Below are 26,294 nucleotides of genomic sequence, written 5' to 3' on the forward strand. Positions count from 1 at the left end.
GATAGAAGGTAAAGATCTAGATCTAGAGTCTAGACCTACTTAGAGTGTAAATCTACTTAGAGTCTAGATCTAGTTGATAGAAGGTAAAGATCTAGATCTAGAGTCTAGACCTAATTAGAGTGTAGATCTACTTAGAGTCTAGATCTACTTAGAGTCTAGATCTACTTAGAAGTCTAGGTCTACTTAGTCTAGATCTAAATCAACAGTAATCAAAGTATGATATATAAATACAAACAGAAAACATAAGGCTACCATGTTATTTAAGATAAACGAAACACCGAACTAGTAACTATAAGTGACAGACAGAGATATGCTAAACCTCGAAGGACCTACCTAAAGCGACTGTCCAAAGTCCACTGTCCAGTAGTTCCTCCGCGCTGCCCTATCCAGACATGCACTGGTCATAGAGCCAGCACATGAGCGTATATCGCATTCCAGAAAAGAAAAAAAAAACTACCGATGGGTCCCCTTGAATAAATTGTCACTCATTTTTTTTTTCTGCCAAGCCTCGACCATTTTAATGCCACCACGCTCTTATGCCCTCCCTGCGCCCTAACTCCGTTCGCTCCCTCCCACCCGCGGCGTGCTGAAAAGAAAAAAAAAACACTTGACTGTCAGGTAAACAGTATCACACAACCAACAAACTATTGCCCCCCCCCCCCCGATCCACTGTCCCCGTTACTACATTCCCCCCCTCCTTCCTCCGGTCACGCAGGTCCCCAGATCTTACCCCCCCCCCTTTTCCACCCAGTTGTTAACCAGGTGGGGGAAGAGAGGCGAAGCGGACTGCAGGGTTTGTCTGGAACCTGGACTGCCTGGAAATCAAAGTGTGTCGCCAAGTCATTCTCTCTCTCCAATCTCTCTCTCTCTCTCTCTCTTTCTCTCTCTCTCTCACACACACACACACACATTTCGTCTTCTATGTTTTGTCTTTACCACAATCGTTTTCTCCATAAGTCTTTTTCTCTGTTTTATTCTCTCTCCCTTTCTCTCTCTCTCTCTTTCAGAGCGTCCTCTCCTTCAATCCCCTTATCCGTATTGAGCTCTGTCACTTGAAGTTCCCACACACCAAGCGACAGGTCCACCTATTCATAGTACAATAACCTAACGTCCCAAAGAAATCTATATATCAATTCCTGAATCCCCCACCCCACACACTCCCCCACCCACCTCTCTTTCATTCCTCAAGTTTAGTCAAAACTGCAAGAAATTGTTTGCTAGCACTTTTTTAAAAAAAAAACAACCTCATTCTGCAGAGGTGGCACCTTAAGGAAGACGATTTAAACAAAAGAAAAATATACATAAAAGAATGGACGGGCCTGTCATTAAAAGAGGTTCAATCCAGAGCAAAAGACAGGAATGGAGAAAGACTGTTGACTAATCTTGTGTGGTGCCCCAACGGTAGGGATAGGTGAAGGTGAAGGTATTGAAAGATAGACAAAGTTCACAGAATTCCGACCATAGATACTACCCAGACTCTCTTCTCATTCTGTGGGGTGGGTCGTAGTTGTCATAGTCATAGCTGTATTACTATTGAAAGAGGCCATTTATTTCGCCACATCTAGAGAACTTTATCAAATCAAAATTTAAACAAAATGGAATACTATATAGGATATATATTATGGAGAGAGAGAGAGAGAGAGAGAAAGAGAGAGGGAGAGAGAGAAGAAAGAGAAATGATAGAAAGAGAAATGCGAATGAGATGGAGAAAGGAAGAGAGAGAAAGAGAAAATGAGAGAAAAGAAAGAGAAAGAGAAATGGAGAAAGAGAAAAAGAAAACAAGAAAATAGAAAGCTAAAGAGAGAGAGAGTTAGAGATTTTTCTCTGTTTTAATAGTTTCAGTTTCAAACTTCTCATTCACAAATTCATAAAATGTTAGGATACGCCTATGATCTTTAGCTTGGTAAAGACAACACCAAAGTTACCCTGCACATTGTAACCAATTGTTCGTATGTTCGTATGTTTGTTTGCTTGTTTGTTTGCTGTTGTCAGTGGTGTGTTGAGTCTAGTTGCGTTCACAGTGTTTCATTTTCTACCCTGTCTCTTTGTTGCCTTGTGTAATGTTTTTGTGTTTATTTGTTTTAGCTGTGTTCATTTGTTTTAGCTGTGTTCATTTGTTTTAGCTGTGTTTATTTGTTTTTGGCTGTGTTCATTTGTTTTAGCTGTGTTTATTTGTTTTTGGCTGTGTTCATTTGTTTTAGCTGTGTTTATCTGTTTTTGGCTGTGTTCATTTGTTTTTTGGCTGATTTCATTTGTTTAAAGATGTCACGGCCTAAAGCTGGATTTCTGTATAACAAATGTAAACTCCGAAGGCCTTAAACGGTATTTGAACTTAGAACCTTCAGCTCAGTAGTCGGTCCTCTACCTCTTGGTTCTTATATTCGTTATTACACAAAGTCATAAGAACGTCATTTGATACTTGAAAACTGAAAATGGGTCATTAAAACATTCTTTTCAATCTCTCTCTCTTTCTTCTTTTTTTCTCTCTCTCTCTCTCTCTCTCTCTCTCTTTCTCACACAACCACACACTCAAATACACACACAAACAAACTTTATGTCTTCTATTTTGTCTTTTTTCCAAAAGTCTTTTTCTATACTTCTCTCTCTCTCTCTCTCTCTCTCTCTCTTATGTTTCAGAAATCTATAACATAATCATAACATCTATATCACGCAACTATTCATGCACATTAAAACCAAATCTCTTTCAAAGAAACGCTAAACGCTGTCCTCTTGAGACAGCCCCCAAAGAAGTAACCCAATCGCAACACTAGAACTTTACCAAACGAAAGAAAATAAATTAAAATAAGGTCACTGGAACATATTATAGTATTGACTATGTACATCCAATACTCAATGACCTAGATTTGTATTTGAAGGCTATACCAACAGAACACAGATCAGCCTTTTCCCCCTGTCTTTAACTTTTATTGGTAGGCTACAATACCCTCCCCTTTTTTTTTCCCTCGGTCTTTTCTCAGCCATAGAGTCATAGAGTCACAGAGCCATAGAGTCACAGAGCCATATTATATTCTAAGCAGACGATTTGATTAAACGACGAAGTTGATGAGAAATTATGTTCTAGGCAGGGTCGGCCTTAGGCCACTACAACCTATACGGCCGCATTGGGCCCCGCACTTTCATAGGCCGCGCACTCATTCTAGGTGTAAATTATTAAATTAAACCATTATAATTTATGTATAATAACAGGGTTTCCGCGACCCCTTCATTTTTCAGGGCCTCCCGGAAATCTGAAATTGCAAAATATATGGAAAAGTCCTGGAAATCTCCTGAAAAATAGACAAATTGTCATTTTAGGAACCAATCTTATGCCCGATTAAAAAAAAATGGCAATGTGAGCTTTCATTAAATAAAGGTTTATTGCAAAGGCGAAAGTATTTTGTAATACCAAATTTTAATTTTCACATTATGCTTATTCCTACCCAGACTGGGCCCCGCACTATCCGTTTCGCATAGGACCCAGCCATTGTTAGGGCCTGCCCTGATTCCATGGGGTGCTTTTGAACAAGTACTAGTGGTGAGCATGTACAGGATCGCTCTAATAATAGAGCCGCAATGCCGATCAAATATGACCCCCCCCCCCCTCCCAAGGTGCCAGATATAACATAAATATTATTAACATTGGCAGGCCAAAGAGGGTAGGGCTCCAGCGAGCCGTCCTCTTCTCTCCGACCTTTTTTGTTGCATAACATATGTGATATATATATGTATGTATGTATGTGAGTATGTGTGTGTGTGTGCGCGCGCGCGTGTACAACTTTTTGTTCACTTTGATGGAAGTGTACAAGTCAATTTCTTGCTTTGCTATTGTTTTAATTTAATATTTTAGAACAAAAAATGAACTAAATTAAAATTTAACAGTTTTTTTCCAATAGCACTTTTTCTATCAGGGTCGATCAGTCACTGAAATCTCTGTAGGGTGGAACGCGGAGAACTTGAGATAGAAAAAAAAGAGGAGGGGGGGGGACTTTTAATGGACCATAGTGCGCATATGTTTATGGTTCAAAGATTTTTTTTTTCTATTTAAAATGACTTCTTAGCTATTTAATGCTGAATGTCATAAATAGGGACATATTTTTTTAAAATATTCTTTCAATGACAATTATCCTGAAGTCTACTTCTTGCTAGGAAAGAAAATGTTATATCAGTCCTGTTTATAAACAGTGTAGGAATGAAGTAAAACAGCTTTTGCTTTTAAAAATATAAGTCCTAAAAAGGTTCTTCAGAAGCCCCCAAACATGATCTTAAGAAAAAAAAACTTTATTTTCAAAAGACCATAAGAGAGAAACGGATTGAACGCTTACAATCTTTCAGCAGGGTCAGGCAGTATTGCCGTGTAAGTCTTCATATTGAGGATTCTATCCTTTGACAAAACTGACAAGGAAGGCAGCAGTTCGTTGCAAAGTAGCTCTGTCTCCGTACAGAGCTAACTCAAAATATCATCCTGGTACACGAGTCCGAGGTAGGTGGCAGTAATGCCTTGTAAGTCTTCATTGCTCAGTGGCGCCGTATTGAGACCTCGTTTCTCTGACAGTACGGACAAGGAAGGCAGCAGTTCTTTGCAGAGTAGCTCTCACCACAGATCTAACTCACACCATCAGCCTGGGTGTCCTAGGTAGTAGCAATTATGCCAGTTTTTTTATATAGATTTCGTAAAGGCGGGAAGATTCAGTTCCAAGATAATCACGTGACGCAGCGCCGCAAAAAAACTCATCTGCTGCCTCATAGTACTGTGTGAGCACAAGTTAGGAGAATGACAGCTAACACGTCACGGGCCAGAAATGGTCCGCGGACCTAGGTTGGAAAACGCTAAAGTAAGGGGAAGGTGAAGAAGATAAACTAATGATTATAAATCCCCTTTCAGAATTTGAGATTTATAGAGCAGATGATGTTAAGGTCATCAGTTTCTTTGGCCAATGGTTAACGAGTACGGCGTCATGTGACCAGCACAACGCCCAACTAATGTCAGCTACCCACCAGAGCTGGATTAGGCGCCCCAAAAAATCCCGAAATTCAAAATCCCAGTCTTCACCGAGATTTGAAGCCTGAACCCTGGTTCGAAAGCCAAGCGCTTTACCACTCAGCCACTGCGCCTCCACTAAAGTAATACTTTAACTCTTTCTCTCCTAACTGACGAAACCAGCGTTGATACCACCAGAATGTGATAAATAATTACGGAGAGAGTTAATGATCCGGCAGACGTTTGGACGAGCTCAACGTTTGAGGTGATGCGGCCGTTGACACGGATGTCAGAAAATGTTTTTCGACCCATGGCTGGAAAACGTTAGCCACCCTTGAACTAGAATTCTGAGAATTTCATATGGGAAGCATTTGCTGGATAGTGTCAAATATCTTCTTACTTCATACAAAATCTGCTATCGCTTTTCAATCAAAATTTACATTAATATACATTAACATGGATTTATTTCACACGTCGTTCAACTAGAAGAATAATATAGAGACGTGGAAGAATGGTGTAAGAAGAAAGCGGATATATCAAAACGGAATTCACTTTTTTTTTGTCAAATAGTTCATGATTGTTATCAGAACCGAGTTAAGATCTTAATCTTCGTTGAACTAGAAAATTCTCGGCGCGTATTTCTGAAACTTCTTTTGTTCCTGGTCCCACCCAAGCAATTTCTTTTCATAAAAATATACAAATTACTTTTTTTTTTAAAAAAAGGTAAAATGATATTAAAAAACAACAACTTCCTTTTCAAAGCCAAAACATTGTATGTAAAGCTGTAGGTATATAAATCTCTTTGTACAATAGTAGGTATAAAAGTAGTAAAGTGCTTGGCTGTCAAACCGGAAGGGTCCCGGGTTCGAATCCTGGTGAAGATTGCGATTTTTAATTTCGGGATCTTCAGTGCGCCTCTTGAGTCCACTCAGCTGTAATGGGTACCTGACATTGGTTGGGGAAAGTAAAGGCGGTTGGTCGTTGTGCTGGCCACATGACAATATCGTTAACTGTGGGCCACAGAAACCGATGACCTTTACATAATCTGCCCTATAGAACGCAAGGTCTAAAAAGGGGTACTTTTTTAAAAACCTTTTTTGTACAATAGTACTTTGCTTATTACGGATTATCGTAGCGTGTGTGTTTTACATGTTACACGCGGGCCACTTGACACCCTAGCTAACCGTGGGCCACAGAAAAAGATGGCCTTTACATCATCTTTAGATGGCACCATCTATAGATGACATTGTCTAAAAATTTGTAAAAACCATTTTTGTACAATAGTCCTTTGTTTATTAGGGCTTATCGTAGCGTGTGTGTTTTACACGTTACGTGATTCGAAATTGAAGATTATTACCTCCCGCTGGACGGCGAGAATGGCAGAAGGCAGGGTTCGTGAACTTGCTACCCGACCATTTCATTCCTATGCCGTAAAAGAAAAAAAATCATTGAAAGGTGCTTTAGCTAAGAAAGTGAATTTCAAATATTGACAGTCTAAAACTATCTCCGGAAAGCAGTAGACTCTTAAAATAAGGATCTAAAAAAAAAAAACAACAAAAAAAAAACATATTTAATATATATAGATTGATTGTAAGGTATATGTATGCATGTCAAGCATTGAAATAACAACCGCTTGACCAATTTTGATCAAATTGGCATAAATGATCCTTAGATCATGGAGGAGACCGTAGTGTACGTTTAGTGTCACTCCGACAACTGTAGGGTCCTAAAAAAATAACTAACTAAATCTCTATTAAAGATTGAATTTTTTTAACAAATCGGGTAAACCCATTTTTACTGTATTTTTTTATTTTAGTTATGAATATAATGGCTAAACAGGTAAACCCATTTTCACAATCTACTTTTATTTTCGTGGCAAAATTTAAAAAAAATTGACTGGAGCATTCACCATCATTGACATATATCTAAATACCATGCACTACATCAGTAATACCCGAAAGCCCACGAGTCATATACGTCTAGTTTAAAATAAATGTCAAAACTAAATTGTACATGCACCCATTTCAACCATGGGTATGGGTTGGTATACTTGGTATATATTCAGCATGTCTTGTTCATTATGTCATGAGGGGCACATGTAATATCGTCAAATCAACAAGTCTTTACCGGAAAAAAAATTGCATGGTTGGCAGGGCAGGCATACGTTTTGTATATATGTCAGTCGAGTATCGAATGCTGGTAGTGCAGTCAAGCGTAACAGGACACGTTGCCAGTCGCGTTCTGCAGCCACGCTCACAAGTCATGGAGTTCAGACCAATAGAACTAGCGAGTGCATTAGAGAAGGAAAAAACTAGGACATACATTATCATATGTAAACTAATGTTTTATTGTGAATAGAAGATTTTAAGATAGATAGATAGATAGATAGATAGATAGATAGATAGATAGATAGATAGATAGATAGATAGATAGATAGATAGATAGATAGATAGATAGATAGATAAATATATAAGTATATAGATAGTAGATAGAGATGAATATGTAGGTAGGTACGTAGGTAGGTAGATAGATAAAGATAGATAGATAGATAGATAGATAGATAGATAGATAGATAGATAGATAGATAGATAGATAAATAGATAGATAGATAGATAGATAGATAGATAGATAGATAGATAGATAGATAGATAGATAGATAGATAGATAGATAGATAGATAGATAAATATAAAAGTATATAGATAGTAGATAGAGATGAATATGTAGGTAGGTACGTAGGTAGGTAGATAGATAAAGATAGATAGATAGATAGATAGATAGATAGATAGATAGATAGATAGATAGATAGATAGATAGATAGATAGATAGATAGATAGATAGATAGATAAATATAAAAGTATATAGATAGTAGATAGAGATGAATATGTAGGTAGGTACGTAGGTAGGTAGATAGATAAAGATAGATAGATAGATAGATAGATAGATAGATAGATAGATAGATAGATAGATAGATAGATAGATAGATAGATAGATAGATAGATAGATAGATAAGTATATAGATAGTAGATAGAGATGAGTATGTAGGTAGGTACGTAGGTAGGTAGATAGATAAAGATAGATAGATAGATAGATAGATAGATAGATAGATAGATAGATAGATAGATAGATAGATAGATAGATAGATAGATAAATATATAAATATATAAGTATATAGATAGTAGATAGAGATGAATATGTAGGTAGGTACGTAGGTAGGTAGATAGATTAGATAGATAGAATAGAATAGATAGATAGATAGATAGATAGATAGATAGATAGATAGATAGATAGATAGATAGATAGATAGATAGATAGATAGATAGATAGATAGATAGATAGATAGATAGATGGATGGATAAATTGATAGATAGATATTATTTGCAACATCATGTTTTGCCTTTAACAATACAACTTTGCAAAAATAAATATAACACCATAACATTAACACATTATTTATTAATAAACGATATGTACCAAATAACACATTGTCTACCTTCGATCCACCAATACTAAAATCTAATATAATAAATTCAAAGACTTGTAAGTGTTCTGCTTATACTAACTAATTACAGAATGATCATAGATAATAACGCTTCTCATTTTACTTTATAAATTATATATTCGACCAATGGGGGATTGGTGGTTGAGTGTTAGATCGCGTGGCTCCCGAACTAAGAGTTATCGGGTTCGAATCCTCGAGAATACAGGTATTTTGAGTTTTGGGATTTTTAGAACATATCTGAGTCCACCCAACGCTAAGGGGTACTTGACATTAGTTTGGGAATGTAAAGACTGAAAGTCTTCCTGGTCGTTATGCTGGTCACATGACACCCTCGTTAACCGCGGGCCATAGAAACAGAATTCATTTCTATAGCTTGTAAGGCCTGAAATAAATCTTACTTTACTTTCATATGCGGCCCGCTATATATATATTTAGCAATTACGTGGTCCACAGAGTAAAAGAGGTTGCCGACCTCTTCAGCATCAAATTTTTAATGCATGTTTATAGAAAACATAGCAAAAAAAAAGTTTAGCGTGGAAGGAGAAAAAAATAAATCAACAACCCGAGATTTCGAAACGTTAGGCGGCGTGCTTGTTTCGGTTTCCGATCAGCTGCGAGGCGGTCAAAGGTCGTTGTGCTAAACAGATCCAGGATGACAACAGCTGAGATGTTGACATTACTAATTATATGCAGTTGGCAGTGAGGATTACATCTGCATGCCTTGAATGTTTGTTGAATGCGCAAGTAAAAGAAAGATTCCCCTTTGAGACCTTGAGGTCTACAGGGCAGCAAGGGAGTAGCTAGGAATTTTCCATTAATTGGGGGCCCGGGGCGGCTGACCTCGTTGGGGGCCTTTGCATTTTGCGTAATATTTATCATTCAATGTAAAAAATACTCATTTGGGGGCACCCCTCAAGTGGGGGCCCGGGGGGATTTTCAAATTATCCCCCCCTCCTCCCCCCACCCTAGCTACGCCACTGCAGGGCTGATAGATGTAAAGGCCATTTGTTTATGTGGACAAGGTTGACGAGAGTGTAATGCGGCCATCACAACGACCAACCGCCTTTAGAGAAATGAAACTCAGAGCAAGCCCATTCGTTATAAAAGGCCTGAACGTCACAACTTGTGGGCAGTTTAGACCAATAGGTGGCTGCCACGTCGTACAGACAGGACAGTAATTACATCCCCATTATCCGTTCTTTTTGTGGTCGCTAGTGGGGGCAAGGGATACGAAACGAAGCCCAAGAAATGCATCCTAGAATCCTTGTAAAGTGGGAGAGGATAAAGAAGGCAATCGAAAGCTGGGTAGATATTCGGAAATGAATGCCCTCCATAAGACTATCGATGCCAACTATAATGAAATAAAAGAAAACTTTTATCGAAAATCGTTTCGGAAGCAAGAAATGTTTCAATGGTCAATAAGTAACCGGTTAAGGCTAACGTAACAGGTTCGGGGTAACTTAACAGGTTAGGGCTAACGTAACAGAGAGGAGCCTAACAGTTTGTGCCTCCCTCCGCCCAATCCCCGTTTTTCTGGACCCCCCAAGGAAAGACTGAGTGGGGACGGCCGAAAAAAAATGGCGGCTCGATTTGGAGGCAGATGCCAAGTAGATGGGTAAGTCTCGGATACAGTTGGAGAGACTCGTGACGCCTGGAGGAAGCTGGTTTGGTGGCCTATGCCCCAAGAAGAGACCACATGCAGCGTTTTTGAGATGAGAGGTCACTGGATATTTAGAGAATAGCTTTTGTTCTATCTGCTGACAGCTGTTTTCCTCTACGCCAGTGAGAGCAAAACGGCATTTAAATTCATCTTTATAGCGGTTCCGGCGGGCACCTCTGTTACCTAGTCATTCTTTAAGCTCGCCAAAAGAGATTCCCTTTTAGGCATGTGGTCATTCCCAAAGCAAGAAAGTTGTCCGACCAAGCGCAGCAGTCGAATGCTAAGAAATGCTAGTATTCTATCAAAGACAATGCCATAGCGTACTGCTATCATGTCTTAAATGACATGGGAATTAGACAAAAAAAAAGTACTATAAAGTACACTAACCTTGATACTGCACTCCATCCTTCCGTTTTACTTTGTTGAGAAAAAATAAAAAGAGACGAAGCCAGATTCGAAGAGTCCTTTTATTTTCCAGCCAATAGATACACGCGAGTACTGTCTCATATCACACCGTTTACTAAGTCATACCCCACAACTACAGCCACAAGAAGATGATAAATCATTACAACCCCACGCTGTCACTAAATTCTTACAACTTATTAGGCCCACAGCTGATAGTAAAATACGCCCGAACTTAAACACGGCTTTTTTTTTTCTCCCCCTCTCCAAGTTGTATCTTCAGTTGAGTGATTCAAGTGACGTCACAGTTCGTCTGCCTCCATTGTGGTTCGCTTCGGCAGAAGACACACAAGTATATAAACAACGCAACGCGATAATGGCACACTTATAACGAACTGTGTTAACCCACTGCCCAAAAAAAATAAAAAAAATTGAACCTTCTTGACACATAAAAAAAAAGGCACAAGATTGTCAAATATTTCAACTCTCAGAGGAATAGCATTTTTTTTTAAAAGAGGAAGAGGATTTGGGGGGCGGGGGAAAGAGGCTAGCAAGTAGTCTGAACTGTAAGGAACAAGCTTCTAAACAATGTCGTCTGCTCAGAGCTACGCTCTGATGAACAATATAACGGTATTTTTTGGCCTTGTCGTAGAAAAAGAAAATGTGACGTTAGAAATCTGAGGCTGCTGGGACAGGAGATGCAGAAGGCGGGAAACTTATTTTTAGACAAGCGTAAGTTGTAGTAGTAGTAGTAGTTGTAGTAATTTAAGCCGTCTGCCGATGGTCCTCAAATGATTATTTGTTTAAAAAATGTTCTTTGAAAAAATAACACAAGTGTTAATGACAAAATAACAAAATGCGACGTTCTTCCAATGGCGTATCTAGGGTGGGGGAGGAGGGGGGGGGGAGAATTAGAAAATCCCACGAGGCCCTCACTTGAGGGTTCCACCAAATTAGTGTTTTTACATTAAATATTAAGCAAAATGCAAGGGCCCCCAAAGAGTTGAAGCCCCCACGGGCCCCAAATGATGGAAAATTTCTAGCTACGCCCGTGCGTTCTTCCGCGTTTTTTTTTAATGGTTCATTGGAAGGGTTAGGGGGAGGTAAGAGCAGAAGCGTTACTAGAGTTAAAAGTCAAAAGGTGCGGTTAGATAACGCTATACAAACCTTCCTTCTCAAAATAATTGTTCTCTCCACAATAAATCTTTTTTTTTTCTTTATTGTTAAACTTGCGGAACCTAATTCGAATTTATATAGTTAATGTCATTACATAAAAAAGAAAAGCTCTGAAAATTTTGGCTGATTAAAAAAAAAATTGTCAACGTAAGTGTCATCCTGATAGGCTGATAGGTGCAATACGCTGATACCCGGATCCCTCTTACTTTCCTAGCTACGCCACTGTTTGAGATTAGATGTCTTTGATGGTGATAGATCGTTAGCACGTTCTGATTTTAGTTTAACCACCAGCTATCAAACATAAAAAAAAAATTCATCAAAATTTGAAGTTCCGGGTCAAATAGCGTTATTTTTAGATGCTCGGAGTTCCTCTTATATATCGTCTTGACTGAGAGAACACATAAGTACTTTTTTTCGTAAAATATTTTTACATAGCTTTTTTTTTTTTGCATGATAGAGATATTGTCACAAAGACCGAGCTTTGCATGAGATTTGCGGGACTTGTCCTCGGACAGAATGAATCACAAATCCCAAGAGTTGCAATGACATAGATCAAGACTATTTGTCATAGAAGGCCTCAGAACTGACTTACAACGTCACAACCTGTGGACAACTTAGACCAATAGCTCGTTACCACGTCACAGGTCTGTACGACGTGGTAAGGGGCTATTGTTGCAAACTGCCCACAGGTTGTGACGTCGCAGGTCAGTGCTCAGGCCTTCGGCTCAACTCTTTTGACAATGCCACGGATACAGGATTTGAAATGAGTGTATTAAAAGGTCATGAGCTTGTACATGCCATATAATTTAGCCTAGACACCGCTCAAATAACTTTTTAAAACCACCATTTGCAGAAATCCTGATTGATCTACTGTATGGTCTCTTAACAGCAGCCTCGTCACCCACAATGTGAGATGCACTGAGAACCATCTCAGCGAGAAGCTCTCCAGCAGCCTATCAGAAGTCTGGACTGAGTAACGGGAAGTTTCTCCCCATCTCCCCCCGCCCGCTCTCCCAAACATAGTCACGGGTTGGTGATTTCTAACGGTGTGTCGACCTTCTGGACGTAGTGTACCGTCTGACTGCTTGCAGACGAGACATCCTCCTCAGTTTCACTCCCAACCACCATCCACCCCTTCCCGTCTTGCAATTTTTATTTCAGTTTTTTTTTTTCATCCTATTTTTTTTTTCAAGGGTTATCCTGGTGTGGAGTCATCATCTCGGAGACTTTAAAATTGGAAAGATGCAAATTAAGAACATACAAGAAAAGTATACAAAAATACTTTCAAAAAAATTCCTTTCTACAACTTACTAGCCGGATATTATCCGCGGCCTGCGGGCCTTAGTTTTGTTATTTCTTATCAAGTCATCTTATCTTATATAATACAGACGTTACTTCAGAAAAGAAGATGATTACGTCCTACGCGTTATGCATTCAGTCATGCACATTAACCAATGACTTAAATTCTGTCAAGTCACTGGTTTTCCTGGCTACCTCAGGCAAACCATTCCATGCTCTAATAGCGCTAGGGAAGAAGGAGCATTTGTACAAATTTGTCCTAGCATATGGAACGAGGATTGTGCCTTTATCTTTGTGTCTTTCTGAGCATTAAATAAATTTTGTTTTTGTATTTGAAGATTATGGTTCAGTGTTTTATGTATAATTGCTACTTTACTTTTAAGTCTTCTATCCTGAAGGCTTTCTAAATTTAATGATTTTACTAAAGGTGTTACTCTAGTCAAATGTGAATATTCGTTTGTTATGAACCTCACTGCTCTATTTTGTGTCTGTTCCAGTTTTTTAATGTTTTCTTGAGTTGAGGGAAGCATATTCTATTACTGGCCTAAATTTCTTTTAATAAACCCTAATGCTTTGTTTGATTTTTTGATAGTTTCATCAATATTGGGATTCCATGACAGTCGTTCATTTATTATAACACCTAGATTATATTACTGGTTTACCACGAATAAGATAAGTGGAATTGATTTGTGTTAGTTTTTTTGTTACTCTCAATAACTGACATTTTTCTGGGTGGAAAGACATGCTCCAATTTGATTCCCATTTCTATAATTTATCTAATTCTCTTTCTAAAATTTCTGTATCTTGTGTTGTTTTTATTGTTTTATATATTATGCAATCGTCTGCAAATAATATGACTTTTGTTCCTGAACTAATGCAATTTTGGTAAATCATTTATGTAAATTAAAAATAGTAGTGGGCCTAAGACTGTTCCTTGAGGAATATTAAAGTTTACTGTTATCGGTTAGATGTGTATCTTTTATATACTTTTCTTGAAATTTTTCTATAGGTTTTCTGTCTGTTTACAAAGCTTCTTTAATCTGTTATTAAACCAGCATTTACTTATTTTGTGTCGACCATATGTAGTTGATATCTGATTTTCTATAATGTTTTTAAGATAGTTTTTAAAGAAATTCTAGAGGTCATCGACTTAATGTCTTAATGTCTTTTTCGGATAAGAAAATTTTTTGAAAGTTTAATGCAGCTTGATGTAGTTGTGTTAGGTTGCATTTATTCCAGAGCAAGATTTTTCTTTTGGGTTTTGTATTGGCTACTGCTTTTATCTGACTGTGTATTGATATCATGTTCTGATAGACCAGGGATAATATCATAATCTACTACTAATCCAGGTCTGTTGGTTAAGAAGAGATTAATGTGTTGGCTGATACTATAAATATCCAGCTATATGGTGCATCCGGTTTACATAAAAAGTTACAAATGTCGATGAGCTCAATAATCTAGAAGATATAAGGTACATTTGTGTGCAAGCTGTATGGTGTATCCGGCGTACAGAAAGTAGGCAAAGTTGATGAGCTCAATAATCTAGAAGATATAAGGTACATTTGTGTGCAAGCTGTATGGTGTATCCGGCGTACAGAAAGTAGGCAAAGTTGATGAGCTCAATAATCTAGAAGATATAAGGTACATTTGTGTGCAAGCTGTATGGTGTATCCGGCGTACAGAAAGTAGGCAAAGTTGATGAGCTCAATAATCTAGAAGATATAAGGTACATTTGTGTGCAAGCTGTATGGTGTATCCGGCGTACAGAAAGTAGGCAAAGTTGATGAGCTCAATAATCTAGAAGATATAAGGTACATTTGTGTGCAAGCTGTATGGTGTATCCGGCGTACAGAAAGTAGGCAAAGTTGATGAGCTAAATAATCTAGAAGATATAAGGTACATTTGTGTGCAAGCTGTATGGTGTATCCGGCGTACAGAAAGTAGGCAAAGTTGATGAGCTCAATAATTTAGTAGATATGAGATACATCCCTAAACTACTCTTGTAAGGCCAACTAAGCGAAGGAAAGCGCTCGCAAAGTGGTCAGAGAAAGCGCTTCAGGGACACCCTCAAAGCTTCTCTGAATGCGTTCAGCATAGAGGCACATGACAGAGCATCATGGCGTCGCGCTGTGAAAACTGGCGCACAGGTTGCTGGGGAAAAAAGAACAACGCTGGCAGAAGAAAAACGCCAGAGAAGAAAAGCAAGGCAAACTACACTAGCTCCAGCTGGAATAACCTGCCCAGTGTGCGGCCAAACATTCCGGGCTCACATAGGTCTCATCAGCCACATGCGTAGGCATAAAACCCCAGTGCAAAGCCCTCAGCCCCCTGGATAACAAAGTGGTCATCATCGAACCACGATGGACGAAAGTATGAGATACATTTTTGTGCACTTGTTTGCAAGGTAAAGTTAAATTTCTAAACCCTTTCGTTGGCAACAGTGGTCTTTTTATACAGCATTCTCGACATGCTTTAGAACTGAAAATGTATCATGAAAAATCTCTAATAGATATTGTCTTGTTTGTTATAGCACATAGGAAGATGCTTTAAAGCATCGTCTTTAATATGTACGCCTATCTCGTATCTAATTTAAAACTTAAAGAAAACGGGAACTGCTTTTGTGTCTTTGTCATGTCGTCATGAGGGGAACATTAAAAACATACATGTAAAAACATTTCTCTATGAGAACAAATCTCCCAGATACTATATTTGCACTGATTGGCCCGTCCTTTCTGTGGTTGAAGAATGGAAGCCATAAAATCGTTAAACTTTTTTCATCCTTCGAGGCCATTAAAAGAAGCAGGGGGTATCTCAACGAGATTGTATCTACATGTGTCTTTCCTTGATTGAAACAGGCAGGTTCAAGCATGACTCTCTGTTCAAAGAAATAAATGCACGGGTCAGTGGTAGGCTATTGGTTGAATGGACAAAACATCAAAATCGTTGACACCTTTAGGCATGACCTCTTCCCTTTTTTTTTTCCCCGTGGCAATGACGTGAAAGAAGTATGATGAAAGGGCAGCGCCTCCTTGGAACCTTGCAGTTTTTATGACTGTGTTTGCTTATAGTAGGAAAAAAAAAAAGACAGTGACAAAAAAAATGACAGCGTGTGACAGACAGTGTATTGTGGTGTGTGACATAGTGTTCCACAGCGTAGGACAGTGTTGACAGTGTGTGGCAGAGTATGACATTGATTGTCAGTTTGTGACACGTGTTTGACATTGTGTGCAGTGGCGTAGCTAAGGATTTGGGAGCCCCGTGGGTGACCTCCTTGGGCGCCCCTGCATTTTGAAATTCGACATCATGACAAGCGACAACGGAGTTATATTTAATGTAAAGCAAATTTCGGACACTCATTGGGGAGCCTTCCTCAAGTTGGGCTCCTGGGGGGGGGGGGTTAATTTGGACCCCTTTCCCCCCACACTAGCTATGCCCCTGAGTTTGTGACAGTTTGTGACAGTATAGACAGCGTGACAGTAGGTTGACCGAGTTTGACATTATGCTAGAGTATTTGATACGTGATCGACAGTGTACGAAACTTTTTGAAATATGTGAAAGTATAGGACAGCGTGACACTCTAGGACAGTGTTTGACACATTGTAACAGTGTGTATCATTGTTTGACAACGCGTGACAATGAGTGACAGTGTATGACAGCTTCTGAAAGTAACAGCGTATGAAAATGTATGTGACAATGTTTGACAGTGTGTGTCAGTCTCTGGAACTTAAGGTGTGACGGTATTAGTCACGTTGTGACACTATATGTCAGTGTTTGAGATTGTGTTCGACTGTGTACAATTTTCCCGTATGCTTCCGTATGGTTCTGTATTAACACTTATGTTTATATAACAAACTCTATTATAGTGTAGATAAAACTAAAGGTCATCTGTTTCTATGGCATACGGTTAACAAGGGGGCCATGTGGCCAGCACAATGAGCAACCGCCTTAAATTTTTCTCCAACTAATATCAGGTACTCATTAGAGCTGGCTGGACCCAGAGGCACCATAAAGATCAAGCATTTAAAAAATCCCCAGTCTTCACCAGGATTCGAACCGATTCGGAAGACAAATAAAGAAATACCTTAATCTCTGTGTCTTTCTGAGTGTTTTATTAGGTAGTTTTTTTTCGTGTTTATAAAGCTTATATCAACTCACTGTCTGTCTGGTAAAAAGTTTGTACACGTTATTTCTCATACACCCGATTTCGGATCGAGCTCTATTTTTGCACAATTATTTCTTTTACCTGAAAAACAAGAATCAATAAAAAAAAAACAACAACCAATTAGTTAATTAAATATTGGTATAATTAATTGTTTTGTTTGGTATCTTTAACAAGGGAAACAAATTGTATTAGACTGATGTGGAGGTATAATTTGAGCTAGACCCTTTAACACTTTGTAGGTCGACGCTTTAAAGTTTTAAGCTAACAAGAGATAACTATTAAACCTTCCATTTTCTTAAGAGATTCGCTGGCACTGTGGTTAGTGTATTGGCTTGAAGAGGCTGAGGAGGATTTTATTGGCTTGAAGAGGCTGAGGAGGATTAGGCCCTCAAGATAGAGTTCAGATCTTTCACCTTTTTATATATAAATGCATACTAAAGATCACCCAGATGCCCACTTCTTTCTCCCCCCCCCCCCACCCCTTTCCAACTCGTCCAGAGAAGTGATAGGATCATAGCGTATTGAAAAAGCTAAAAATCATGAAATTGCACTTAACAAAATCAGTTGTTAAAAAATATTTGCAATCGCGCAGAATAGTTATTGTTAGTCTACATGTATTACAAGTTTAAACACATGACTGATCTAAACTAATTAATACAACTACGATTTGTGTTTTTTTTTGGTTTTTTAAAGTTTTTTTTTAAATGTTTTTCTTGTTGTAATTATAAGTACGTTGTTTAATGTATTTATTGCTACTTTACTTTTTACTCTTCTGTGCTGAAGTGTCTCTAAATTTAGTGGTTAACTCATGGTGTTACTTTAGTCACATGTAAAGATTAGTTCGTTATAAATCTCACGGCTCTGTTTTGCGTCTGTTCTCGTTTCTTTATGTTTTAGCATAGCTTCTAAAAATTCTTATTAATTTTAATATACTCCCCTCTTTTCCCAAGCCCCCCCCCTCCCTCCCAAAATCCACAAAGTCGGAACCTTGTTCACGTTTAAGCAGGAATGCCATCGAAAAAAAAAGTTCAAAGGTCAATCAATCCCCCTATGCCATGACCAACTTAACTCCTAAATCTTCAGATTTTTAAAGCCAAACATGTCAAGACACTCTCGGGCTCTGCATTCTGCCAGACATTTGTGAAACTGGACACCTGAAAATGTCAACCGAAACATGGTCATTGCCAAATTAAAATGGAGAGGAGAGGTGGGGTCACACTTTTTTGGGGGGGTCGGACCCTGTCACGTATTCCCGATCGGAATGTCAGACCGTTGCTGTCTTCTGTAGAAATGTGTTAGTAAGTGGATTTACACGGTTCGGTGATTCCTATAAGTGTAACGACTAGAAGTTAGTAGCAGACAAAAAAAAAAAATACATTAGTACTACGGCTTGGTACCAAGGTCAAATGTAATTATGATTTGTGATTTGTGGGAAGCGTGGTCGAGAGGCTTGGCTACCTAGAAGAGGGCTCGAGGTTCGACACCCGACTCGGACAGAGTTGTGTTTACTGAGCGCCTAAAGGCAGCATGGAAAACCAACTCCTAGATACCCCCCCGCCAACACACACACTGGTCCACAAATGAGATTGGACCAAAAGCGCTCTGAGCATGCTATTAGCATGAAAGTAGCGCTATATAAACGCTATAATAATAATAATAATATTTTTTTTTTTTTGCAAATCTTATAAAATTAATATTAACCAAATAGAAAAAAAAATCAACACAATGATTCGTCTTCTTTCCAGTGGTTCTATAAAGTGTCTGACTAGGGATTGGGGGTATGAACTGTTGATATGACCAGGTCTGGGAAGGTTACGCTGGTCCACTCACCCATATCTTCTCTGTAGTCTGTCATCCTTTCTTTTACTTGGTTTGTTCAAAGATTGTGTGTTTTTGTGTGTAGGCCTAAGTATGTATGCTTATGTGTGTAGCTAATGCGTGTAGATGTATTTTTGTGTGTTTTTTGTGGTTGTGGGAGAGGTGAAAGGTCGTGCTGTAATACAATCAGTGTGAGTGAAATACAAAATTGGAAATGAACATAAAACATCATTATATAAAACATCATTACATAACATCATTTAATACATAAACCTCATTACATAAAACATCATTACATAACATCATTTAATACATACACCTCATTACATAAAACATCATTACATAACATCATTTAATACATAAACCTCATTACATAAAACATCATTACATAACATCATTTAATACATAAACCTCATTACATAAACATTATTACGTAAACATCATTACATAAATATCATTGCATAAGCATTATTACATTAGCATCATTAAAAACATCATTAAATAAGCATTGTTACTAACATCATTAAATAGACATCATGAAATAACATCATTAAATAACATCATTAAATAACATCATTAAATAACAACATTAAATAAAACCATTAAATAACATCATTAAATAGACATCATTAAAAAGACATCATTAAATAAACCATTTAGTAACATCATTAAATAACATCAATAAATAACATCATTACCATTCGACGCTAAGGGCGTCAAGCTCTCCCAGCACAGATAGGTCATAGGCGACTTCCACGGCCTCTTCCCAGCTGGTGACCTCTGACTTAAGGTCTTTTAGGAAGCTGCAAACATTATTTAAAAAAATATAAAAATAAAAAATAATTTTTCAAATTTATAGTGTGTCCAGTCTTTTGTCCATTAATACAAGGCTCATTAGTTAGGAAACATGTTAGGACAAATCTGATATAATAACTCGTCCCACTTCATTACAACAGTTTTGTGGACTCATTTCTGTTCTCAGATTTGGCTACCAAAAAAAAAAAAGTGCCATTCTGATGACATGCAAGTCATTTTACAGGATTATGCTGCTTTCTCTAACAACTTGTCAAATTGCTTTGAATCAAAGTTGTGATCAAAGTTGTGAGATCAAAGTTGTGATCAAAGTTGTGTGTAATCAGTTGGCAGCTCTATGCCAGATGGAAGAATCTCTAAAAACATCCTGTATGCTGAGCTTACTTGGGAATCAGACCAAACGGCCGCCCAATACTGACCAACAGAGGTGTCTGCAAGCAAGACATGAGAACTACAGGCATCAACGAAAGTATGTGGGAGGTGTTCCCAAGACAGGACAGCATGGAGATAGGCTGTGCGTGCTGGTACGAACCTCGCCAAGAGCAAAAGAAACGAAGCTGTCTTAGTCAAGAGAAAGAAAAAGAAAGCTGCTCTATCAGATAGCTATATAACAGATGCATATACATGCAAGAACTGCGGGAAACTCTTGCCGCTCCAGAATTTGCTTGATCAGTCACTCCAGATTCTGCCCCGTCTCAAGACGAAACTAAAACCAGTAACTAGTATCATTCATTGTGTTCTGAGACAGAAGGAGCCATATATGCCCTCCTTGATTTAGGAACTAATTTGGTTCACCTGCTTAGCCTAAATAAATAAACCATCGAATTCGTCCAGAAGTGTCCAAAGTATAATTTACAATTTGTATTCAGCCAATAGCAATCAACCCAAAAGCTTTTAGTATTATCTAGAGATCAATGCCTGGAGGGTTAACAACGTAACAAAGCACTACGAACAATGTTTAAATATTCCACTGCTATTTGGATTCCTAAACCGCGCAAATTGGAAATTGGAACGCCTCAAAAACAAATTCGTGTGTGGCTGAATTCCAAGTAATTAAAATGTGATTGTTTCTTAATTCAACTCCCGCTTGTGTTGTCTTTTTGTACTTTGAGTCTGTTCGTATGCATGTCAAAAAAAAATGTTGTCAGCCTCATTGTTATGTAAAGATTTGGTGCTTAAAGAGAACAGTTGTAGAAGCTGAGGGAATGAGAGGCGGGGGGGGGGGGTTAACCCATTCTTTTTTTTTAACGATACATTGAAACTATACATTTGATTCTAGTTGTAGGCGGTTGTATATGTTTGTGTATTAGGCGCCATTAACCCACTGCACTTATCTAATGATCTATATCACCAAACTGGGAAACGCGGTGGCTGAGCGATAAAGCGCTTGGCTTCCGAACCGGGGGCACGGGCTCGAATCCTGGTGAAGACAGAGATTTCTATTTTCGGATCTTCGGTAGTGAAATTGTTGAGCTGCTTAGTTTGATTTATTCGGTCCTTAAGTGATTGTGTCAATTTTCTTTTATCGCACGATCTCATTGGTTGGTTGAGCAGGGATTCTCAAATTGGAGTCCCAGAGGAAGAGTGGGGTTTTTAATTCCCAGATCTTTAGGCCGCCTCTGAGTCCATCCACCTCTAATGGGTACCTGACATTATTCGGGGAAAAGTAAAGGCGGTTGGTCGTTGTGCTAACGGTAGACCACAGAAACTGATGACCTTTACATCATCAGCGCTATACACCACAAGGGGAGTTTTACTTTTTATATCACCAAACTAAAATTTTCTGTACTTTGACTAGATTTATACATGGGCTAATCTAACCAGACTTTTTTTTTACGAGAGGGGGGGGGGAGGTAATGTGGACGGAGGAACATTTATTTTCCTCAGTTTTTTTAGATTCACCGTTAATTATTTATTAAAAGCATATAAAATCAACTTTGACGTGAGATAGCCTTTTAATTATAATTTTTTATATTTTAGCTAACACTTTTTTATTAACTGCTTTGTTGTTTTTATGTAAATTTTATACAGACCCCCAGTCAACATTTCATATTGTGTTCCTATTTAGCACATTTTTTCCCCGATCACATTTTCGTTGAAATAGAGAAGGAGGGGGGTTACGCCAAAGGTGGATATATAGGAGGGGGAGGGCAAAGCTGGGGGGGGGGAGTAATGGCAGAGCTTCGTCAATTTAAAAACAACGCAGTGATTTATTCCGGTCTCAAGAGTGCGGTACTGTTAAAACGAGATAGACAGCCCCGGTGAGGCCCTAAGACCGAACAATCGCAAACAATGCTTTCAAATATGTTTCACAATAGAGGCGATTGAGCAAGGAAAGGCTAGCCCCCCACGAGTCACACCCAATCTGATCAAGAGGATTAAGCCACCGTCACAATCAACGCTACTGTTTGGCAAACACCAAGTATGCCTAATTTTTTTGTTTAACGCCAGGGGAAAAAAAAGTCGTCCGCGAGAAATTGACAAAAGCTTGCGTCATTTACCTCCCCACCCCTCTCAACGCCAGAGTGACCACTGTGGTCACCTGTGAGGTGAGGTAAGCGACGTTAAAGCTCAGAGAGTGCTAATGAAGTGCTTTGTTGTCTTATGCTGTTAAAATTCAATCCCGCTACAGTTGTAGCCATTGGTAACTGTGAAATCAGAGGCACTGTAACCATTGGTAACTGTTAATGTTTATTGTTGCTTGCTTAAGAAAAGTGAGAAGTGGGTGTCAGGAAATATCCTTGGACTCGTCTCTCTTTTAGTCACTAACGGACAAACACACAGTGACACTAAATGTTCAAATCAACTATTAAAAAAAAAAGAAATAATATGAGATAAGATGATTTAAGATAAACTAAGATAAGAATTATAGCAGACAATAATAATATTGTTATAAACCTGCTATGCACACCGCCATCCAAGACAGTGCAGAAGGTGCGCACTATTAGTGACTAGACTAAGTCGGATGTTGACATTAACAGTCTTGGGTCCACTACTATTTTTAATTTACATAAATGATTTACCAAATTGCATTAGTTCAGGGACAAAAGTCAGATTATTTGCAGACGATTGCATAATATATAGAACAATAAAAACAACACAAGACACAGATATTTTACAAAGAGAATTAGATGAATTACAGAAATGGGAATCAAATTGGAGCATGTCTTTCCACCCAGAAAAATGTCAGTTGTTAAGAGTAACAAAAAAACTAAAACAAATTAATTCCACTTATCTTATTCATGGCAAACCAGTAACACAGACTAAAAACGCAAAATACCTAGGTGTTATAATAAATGAAAAACTATCATGGAATCCACATATTGATGAAACTACAAAAAATCAAACAAAGCATTAGGATTTATTAAAAGAAATTTCTATAAATCAAATAAGAACATAAAACTAAAATGTTATTTAACCTTGGTTAGGCCAATAATAGAATATGCATCCTCCGTTTGGGACCCCTCAACTCAAGAAAACATTAAGAAACTGGAACAGACACAAAATAGAGCAGTGCGATTCATAACAAACGAATATTCACATTTGACTAGAGTAACACCTTTAGTAAAATCACTAAATTTAGAAAGCCTTCAGGACATAAGACTCAAAAGTAAAGTAGCAATCATACATAAAACACTGAACCATAATCTTCAAATACAAAAACAAAATTTAATAAAATACTCTGAAAGACACAAAGATAAAGGCGCATTCCTCATCCCATATGCTAGGACAAATATGTACAAATACTCCTTCTTCCCTAGTGCTATTAGAGCATGGAATGGGTTGCCTGAGCCAGCCAGGAAAACCAGTGACTTGGCAGAATTTAAGTCATTGGTTAATATGCATGACTAAATGCATGACGCGTAGGACGTAATCATCTTCTTTTTTGAAGTAACGTCTGTATTATATAAGATAAGATAAGGAGAGAGAACGATTTCCGCCCAAGTGAGAGCTGATGTAAAGATGCTGTGCTCAAGACTTGTTGTTCTACATGTATTTGTGATGTCCTGTAAATAAACATCTATGTCTCGTTGAGTTGCCTCCCTTCAGTTATTACAATATTAAGACAAGAAGTGAAGATAAGATTAATATAAGGTTAATATACGCTTAATACAAGATTACAATAAAGATACGACTAAGATAAGAAATGAAAGGGAAATTTGGTTTGATTAGAAAGTTCCTCTAATCGTCCTTCTAAAATTGAACTTAGAAAAACAAAAACAAATGGGCACTTACAAAATTAACAGTCACTACAGACCAGAGCCGTATTAACAAAAGTGTAAAACTGTGCAGCCATTCAGTACTTCGCCCTTTAACAGGGCATTTCCCCCCAAACAATGCCTCCTTCTTTAACAGAGACTCGCCCAAAAACAGTGACTCAATTTTTAACAGGGTATCGCCCCTAATCACTGCCTGGCCCTTTAGCAGGGCATCGCTACAAAACAGGACTTTTCCCCTTTAACAGGTCCTAGCCCAAAAAAACAGGTTATCACGCCCAACAACGACCAACCGCCTTTACTTTGTCAGGTACCCGTTAGAGCTGGGCGCCCAAGGATCCCAAATTTAAAAAAATCCCAGGATTCGAACCCGGGACCCACGTTTCGGAAGTCAAGCGCTAAACCTCTCAGCCACCGCGCCACCTGATCCTCCTGATTAGCTTAGTCTACATTATGAAAAAACATCAATGAACAAAGAGATTGAGAACTTGCTAACACTGTGTCAACACAAAGTTAGCGTGCTTGAAAGTCATCAGTCCTTCTTTCACACTAAGACCCTACAACCTTACATCGACCAACGACCTCCCCTGTATAGACCATTTCATTATCTTCCTAAATAACTATATTAGCGTCCAAAGAGTTCGTATAACTAGGAACACAATTTTATAATGAAAGCATTTACGAGAGGCATTAAACTGCGGGGAGGATAATAGAGAGCTATTAAAATACTTACAGAAGCAGACGCGAGTTTTTTTTTTATTGATTATAGAAGCATACGATGGGGAGAAACAAAATGATTCATGGGGCCTGGAACATTGGGGCTTCTGCTGCATGACATGCTCCGCTGGGCCTGAGTTTATATGCGTGTTTATTTTACTTAGGTTTAAAACCGCTCGTTATAATCATAATGTGTGCTTCAAATCCGCATTAGAGGTGTAATTATAACATGAAAAAGCGGGACGGAACATATATGCTTTATGGCTAGTTTATGTAGAGTTAGAGCTACGATTTTTAGTATGAATTGAATAGTAATCTGGAAACTGGTTTGGGAACACACTATTTCGTGAGAATGTCAAAAAATGTTTGATTTAGGTCTTTGTGATCTAAGCGTAAAAGAATGTATATAATTAAAGCAATAATTTGGGGAAATCCCAAGGCATGCTGTGAGTTTATTTCAATTAATTTTCGTATAAAAAATAATATATATATAACTAAAACAATGTCATCAAATTCTGGGCCTGAGTTAACTGGAAATGAATGCAGGACCTCCGCTACCACTAGAATAAAGATCCTCTGCCTGGACTCATACTTCCTCTGCCTGGACTCATACTTCCTCTGCCTGGACTCATACTTCCTCTGCCTGGACTCATACTTCCTCTGCCTGGAATCAAATTCTCTTCCTATGCTCAAGGACCTCTGATTGAATCAAAGATTCTCTGCCTGGGCTACTAGATCCTCTCCCCCTCCCCAAGACTAAAACTCATCATCTGCCCGATATATTGCAACGTCTGAAATGGGAGTTTTTTAACCCACATATTGCTAGGTACGCCCCTGCCTCAAAGCAAACCTTGAAAGATCTATTGTCCAGTGTTTTCTGAAATTCTTCTGTTTAAATTTTTTAGTAAAGAATCTGCTATAAAGCCGCATTCTTGTCTACTAGGAATATAGAAAAAAAAAAACGATTTCGCAGCAACACAAACAAACAGGAACAACTTCCTGAGACGTCAAGCATAAAGACACAACTAAATGTTCTGCTGACTGGATTTTCTTGCAGATTTTATAGAGAAAATGCTGAGGACGGGGGTAGATGGCGCAAAGTTGTATAAGTTTCAGCATGCCAGGGCCCCCCATGGGATATAGTGCCACTGTGATGGATGAATTGAAACCTGCCTTTTACGTCTGAGTTCACCACTTCGGAGGTCGATTTTGAGTTTGTGTTTCTACACAAACTGTCTTTGTAACATTGTAGTAAGTTTGATTTGTTTAAATTTCAGTTGTTTTTTTTTTTTTTTTTTTTGTATTGTAATAAGCTTATATTTAGTTTCGCTCACAAAAAAAAAATAATTTAAAATAATTTATTCAAGTTATTTCAAGATCTATAACTTGGAATACAATACACCTGCACCGGTTTAGCTGTTTACTAGCAATCTGGTGCTTTAACTCTTTTTCTCCTAACTGACGATACCAACGTTGATTCCACCAGAATGTGGTAACTAATTACGGAGAGAAAGAGTTAAGTCAACGGCTGCCATCAAAACGAGGCTTCGTT

The 26,294-nt window shown here is 38.2% G+C and overlaps 1 protein-coding gene across 2 annotated transcripts in view; it reads right to left on the reverse strand.

Annotated features, from left to right (window-relative positions):
• The window catches only part of LOC106056014 (uncharacterized), a 42,873-nt gene extending 32,071 nt beyond the window's left edge, over positions 1 to 10,802 (reverse strand). Inside the window, exon 1 of one of the 2 annotated variants that reach the window (XM_013212561.2) lies at positions 10,526 to 10,802. The gene's annotated coding sequence lies outside the window, so the exon portion shown is untranslated. Of the gene's footprint in view, positions 1 to 333; positions 541 to 10,525 lie in introns of those variants that run through there. The other variant, XM_056017227.1, reaches the window with a different exon arrangement.
• Positions 10,803 to 26,294: the final 15,492 nt, after the last annotated feature.

The sequence above is a fragment of the Biomphalaria glabrata genome, chromosome 18 (genome assembly GCF_947242115.1).
Source record: "Biomphalaria glabrata chromosome 18, xgBioGlab47.1, whole genome shotgun sequence".
NCBI lineage: Eukaryota > Metazoa > Mollusca > Gastropoda > Planorbidae > Biomphalaria > Biomphalaria glabrata.